Below are 5844 nucleotides of genomic sequence, written 5' to 3'. Positions count from 1 at the left end.
AGGGGCAGGTCTTGTCAGACCAACCTGATTGCCTTTTATGATCAGGTCACAAAGGCAATGGATGCAGGTGTTGCCATGGACGTAGTCTTTCTAGACTTCAGCAAGGCCTTTGACACCGTCTCCCACCCCATCCTCATTCAAAAACTAGGCAACTGTGGCATTGATGCCTACACAGTCAGATTGCACATTGGCTCAAGGGTCGTACTCAGAGGGTGGTGGTGGATGTGTCATATTCGACCTCAGGGGAAGTGGGCAGCGGAGTCCCCCAGGGCTCGGTCCTGGGGCCTGCACTGTTCAATTTCTTCATCAGTGATTTGGATGACGGGGTGAATTGCAACCCGTTTAAATTCACTGATGATACCAATATTTGGGGTGAGGTGAGCATGCTAGTAGGGAGGGAAAGACTGCAACAAGACCTGGACAGGTTACAATAGTGGGCTGACATAAACAAGATGCGTTTCAATACTGGCAAGTGCAGGGTGCTGCACTTAGGCACTAGAAACCAGCAGCACACTTATAGAATGGGAAACTCCCTTCTTGAGAGCACAGAGGCAGAGGGATCTTGGAGTCATTATTGACTCCAAGATGAACATGGGCTGACAATGCGAGGTCACGGTTGGCAGGGCTAACCAGACCTTGTTGTGCATCCACAGGTGCATCTCAAGTGAAGCCAGGGAGGTGATCCTCCCCCTCTATGCAACGCTGGTCAGGCCACAGCTGGAGTACTGTGTCCAGTTCTGTGCCCCATTTCAGGAGGGATGTGGACAACATTGAGAGGGTCCAGAGGAGGGCCACCCGCATGATCCGGGGACTACAGGACAGACCCTACATTGAAAGACTGCGGGACCTAAACCTTTTCAGCCTTCACAAGAGAAGGCTGAGGGGGGACCTGGTGACTGTCTGTAAACTCACTAGGGGGGACCAGAAGGGTTTAGGGGAGACACTGTTTCCCCTAGCGCCCCCTGGCATGTCAAGGAACAATGGACACAAATTATTGGAGAGTAGGTTTAGATTAGACATCTGCAAGAACTACTTCACAGTCAGGGCAACTAGGAGCTGGAACCAGCTTCCACGGGAAGTGGAGCTGGCTCCTACCCTGGGGATCTTTAAGAAGAGGCTTGGTGACTACCTGGCTGGACTCATTTGAGTCCAGTCTTTTTCTCCCGCCTGAAGATCTACAAGATCCCTTCCGGCCCTACTTCTATGATTCTATGAAGTTGTGACAGGTGAGCACAGGGTCAAGGATTCAGGTGGAAGTCACCAGCTCAGACAGAGGCGCGAGCCCAAGAAGCGCATAACATCAATCACCCGAGTGAGAGCGGCACGAGAGCGACTGGTTGAGGCCCAGCGGTGACACAGTACAACACAGGTATAAATATATTTCTAAACAGATGGCAGACAAGGTTCTTTGGGTAGATGTGATATCTTATATTAGACCAACTGAGTAGTTGGGAAAAAGCTCCTTGCAGGCTTTTAGACACAAGTAGCATTCTTCAGGCATAGGGAGTCTCTGCTGTTCTGAGATCTCCAAGAAATTAAAGTAGCTAAAATTGTGACAGGAAGTCAGGGAGATTGTAAATGGGTGGAAATTAGGAAAACAATGAGTGGAGAAGGGAGAGGGGAGGAATGAGGGAAAAATAATGTCAAAGGTAAGCACGGGACACTGCTGTAGTTGAGTTCTGCAAGGTAGAGGAGAGGCAGTCTTTGAAAAAATAAATAGCTGGACATTAGGAAGACAAAGAGTAGAGAAGGAGGGGAGGGGAGGGAGAAAGTGATGTGGGGTGTAAATGGTAAGGTCAGGCAGGTACCTGATGAATCAGATGTCAGGCAGGTCATAATATGTCATAAATCCAATGGTGATATTGAGTCCATGGTTTTTTGTATCCAGTAGATTTATGAAGTGAAGTTCGTAGGTTCATCTATGAAAGGTTTTTTTGTAATTTCCCTTGGAAGGTTAGAACTGAGAGATCAGAGAGGTAGTGATTGTCTTTTGAGAAGTGTGCACCCACAGGTAATTGGATATTTTTGTCTTTGATGGGTTTTCAGTGTGCATTCATTTTGGTGCGCAGTTGTTGTTTGGTTTCTCCTACATGCTTTCCATCAGGGCATTTGGTGCACTGGATGAGATATTACACTTCTGAAGGTGCAGATATAATATCGAGCAAGAGTAATGGTCCTGTTGTGGGGTGTGGTTTTTTGGGAGTGGTGGAGATGTGTTGGCAGGTTTTGCATTTCTTGTCCTAGCATGGTCTGGATCCATTAGCTGTAGTTTTGGTTATAGGGAGTTTGTTTCTGGTGGTAAGGTTAGTGAGGTTCAGTGCTTGTTTAAAGGCTAAGGTGGGTGGTTCTGGGAAGATCTCTTTAAGAACTGGGTCTTCTTCTAGTATGGGTTGTAATTGTTTAAGGATTTTCCGTGTAGGTTCCAGGGAAGGATGGTATGTCACAACTAATGGTGTGCGATTTGTGGGGATTTTCTTTTTGTGCTGCAGCAAATTTTCGCGTGGTATCCAGGTGGCTCTTTTAAAAGTATGATCTATTTCTCTTGAAGAGTGTCCTTGATGGATGAAAGCCCTTTTGAGATTTGTGAGGTGGTGATCTTGGGTATTCTCCTCAGTGCAAATTTGGTGGTATTGGAGAGCTTGGCTGCAAATTAAAGCTTTCTTGGTGTGTTCAGGGTGATTGCTGGTTCTGTATAGATATGTATATTGGTCTGTGGGTTTCTTGTATATGGTGGTTTATATTTTACCATTTTGGATATTGATCATGGTATCCGAAAAGGAAATGCTGGTTTTAGAGTATTCAAGCACTAGTTTGATGCAGGGGTGATGATTGTTGAATTTTTGGAGGAAATCAATCAGAGACTGCAGGATTTTGGTTCAAATGATGAAGATGTTATGTATGTATCTCAGGTATAACATGGGTTTGATGATGCAGTTCTTGAGGAATTCTTCCTCCAGTAGGGCCATAAAAATTTCGGCACACTGTGAGGCCATTTTTGTGCCCATAGCTGTGCCCATGGTCTGGAGGAAGTGTTGGTTGTTGAAACTGAAGTTTTTGTGTGTGAAAGTGAAGTATCTGAGATCAGTGATACCCTGAGGTCTGTACTCTGAGTTGTAATCTTGCTCTTGTAGATATGTGAGGCAGGCTTGGATGCCATCCTGGTGTGGGATGTTGGTGTATAAGCTAGTGACAGATTGAGCAGACAGCATTTACAAGTACTTTACAATTGGATAAATCAAGGATGTCGAACTCAAAATCTGAGGAGCCTCATTGGCCAGATCTGGACTTGGCAGTGGGTGAGTGGTAGCAGTGGCCACATGATCAGTAACATGAAGGTTAATGCTGTCCTCCCCTCCTTGCCTGACTGATGTATCTTCCCAGAGAAAATCCATTGTTGGGACTTCAGTGGCAGGTGCTTCTGCTTGCTCTGTCCCATCATATCAGGCCCTTCTAGGAGCCCTGTGGTCTGGGTGAAAAGGCTGTGTGTTTTTGCAGAAATGACTGTGCAAGGTGCAGGGAAATGCAAAACTAGGATTGATACCTGAACATCCTCCACAATAACCACAGGTAGGGATTAAATTAGTGTTTAGTAGCCCATAGTTACAGAGTAAAGAGAGATTCTCCTTTCAGCAGACCTAAGAAAGAAAAGCCAGAAAACTTAGCTTGTTTTTCATGTCTGAATTGACTTTGTTTATGGTCTGAACATAGTCCCTCTGAACGGAGTGTTGAAATAAGTTTTGACCTTTAATAGCTATAGAGTTACTGTTAGGTAGCTGTTTATGCACTAGAGTATGGGAGTTCGAATCTTGGCTGCATGAAGGTCATAAAGGGAGCAGAGATCTCCTTCAAATTCCCTTGTGGAAAATATATTTGATATGATGGATTCTGCAGAAGACATGGAGGTAATCAGCTGTGTTAGTCTGAAGCCAGGCAGAAGGTAGGGCACAGTGGCAACTTAGAGACTATCTGATTCAGAGAGGGGAGATAGGTAACAATCTACTTCATCAGATGAAGGCAGCAGACAGAATCTGAAGTAGATTGTTAGGTATGAAAGTTCATGCCTCTGAACCAGATGGCCTCTGAAGTGTCATCCTGCCATACCTTCTGCAGAAAACACGGAGGCTGTGCAATGAACTTTTCTAATCCATTTTGCAGACTCTGGAGCAGTGAGCAGACAGGAAGAACAGTCCAAATGATCTGAAAAGGACCATAGACAGATGGAGTAGATAAGAGCTGCTATAAATAAGAGGAACCATTTTGCCAGGCTTTACAGATCCCAAATACAAAAACTTCAAGGGTCTGCAGCTGAGAGCATACCAGAAGAATGTTATATAGATATGGCAGAAGCAAGCAAAATCAATGAAAGGAATTGGATTTTGCCAGTGAAAGTGCATGAAACAATTGTTTCATTTAAATTGGACAATGGAGCTCAGATTAATATTTTACCAGAGCATGAATATAGAAAATTATAGAATATAGAAACCAAAAGTGATTCCAGCGAGCATCACAAGAACTGGCTATTTAGGAACAAATATACTAGGGAAAGGGACATGCATTTCTAGCATCCAGTATAAATATAAACCACACAGACTCCCATTCATTGTGGTACCCATAGAGGGGACACCAATTTGGGGTTTGGCAGTTTGTGAAAAACTGAATCTAGCTAAGCATGTACTTGCAATACAAGAAGACAGAGGCCTGGCATATGAGACACTCATGTCAAAGTATAAGGCTAGACTTCTTCCCAGGTGAATGTACAAATGAGATAAATAAACAAGTACCTCCCGTTATTCAGCCATGCAGAAAAATGTCTTTTTCTCACTATGATAGACTCAAGATGGAGTTAGCAGAAATGGAAAAATTAAAAGTGATAGGTAAGCTCCTCAGTTATTATGGAGAAAAATAATAACTAGTTACGTGTATGCCTGGATCCAAGATACCTCAACAAGGATATCAAACAAGAACATTTTTAATTGCCAAGAAGAGAACAAATTATGACCCAAATGAAAAATGCTCAATTTTTGGGTAAATTGGATACCTCGTCAGGATTTGGGCAACTGAAACTCATTGATGAAACCTCTAAATTATGTATATTTATTACTCCCTTTGGAAGGCAGATTTCCACATCTACCTTTCATATTGCCTGTGCTCCTAAAGCACATCATAAAACCATATAGACTATTTACGGACATATTCGTGGTGCAGACACTCCTATGGATATCCCTATCACATAGGGCTCCAGGAAAGAATAACATAAAAGTAGGCTTTGGAAAATTTTGGAGTTACTACGAATATTGTTTGCCTGTGAGAGATTTCACCAACATATTTTTGGCCAGGCAGAATATGTAGAAAAAGAGAACACAAGCTTATGTCAACAATTGTCAAATAACTCCCAATAGCAGATAGGAAATATCACCAAATAAAAACAGAAACAGAGAAGACAATTCATTGAGACTCTTGAAAGAAATAATATTTAAAGGTTGGCCAGAGTACAAAAGTGATTGCAATAGATAAAACAATTTTCTGGAATTGCAGACTAAAACTTTTGGTGGTAGCAGGCATGCATTTTAAAGGCAGTGAGTCAATGATACCAAGGAGCCTCCAAAAGGATTAAATAATGCAGAAGATCCATGAGGACCATTTAGGAATTGAGAAATGTAAAAAGCAAGCATGTGAAGTGATGTCCTGGCCCAAGATCAATAATGACATTACAAACATAGCAGAAAAATGTTATACCTGTTTAAAATTTGAGCTATGTCAGCAGCCGAGCCACTACAACCTCATCTGTTTCCCTATGAAGCAAATGAAAAAATTAGCATTGATTTATTTATATGGAATTAAAAG

General features: G+C 42.8%; 1 pseudogene; it reads right to left on the bottom strand.

The window, feature by feature from the left end:
* Positions 1-1919: 1919 nt before the first annotated feature.
* Positions 1920-3209, bottom strand: LOC149869053 (uncharacterized; annotated as a pseudogene).
* Between the last annotated feature and the right edge of the window lie 2635 nt (positions 3210-5844).

Source organism: Crocodylus siamensis, chromosome 3 (assembly GCF_052110815.1).
Source record: "Crocodylus siamensis isolate JL-2025a chromosome 3, ASM5211081v1, whole genome shotgun sequence".
Taxonomy (NCBI): domain Eukaryota; kingdom Metazoa; phylum Chordata; order Crocodylia; family Crocodylidae; genus Crocodylus; species Crocodylus siamensis.
The sequence above is the reverse complement of the archived record's forward strand: the minus strand, read 5'-3'. Positions and strand labels throughout refer to the sequence as shown.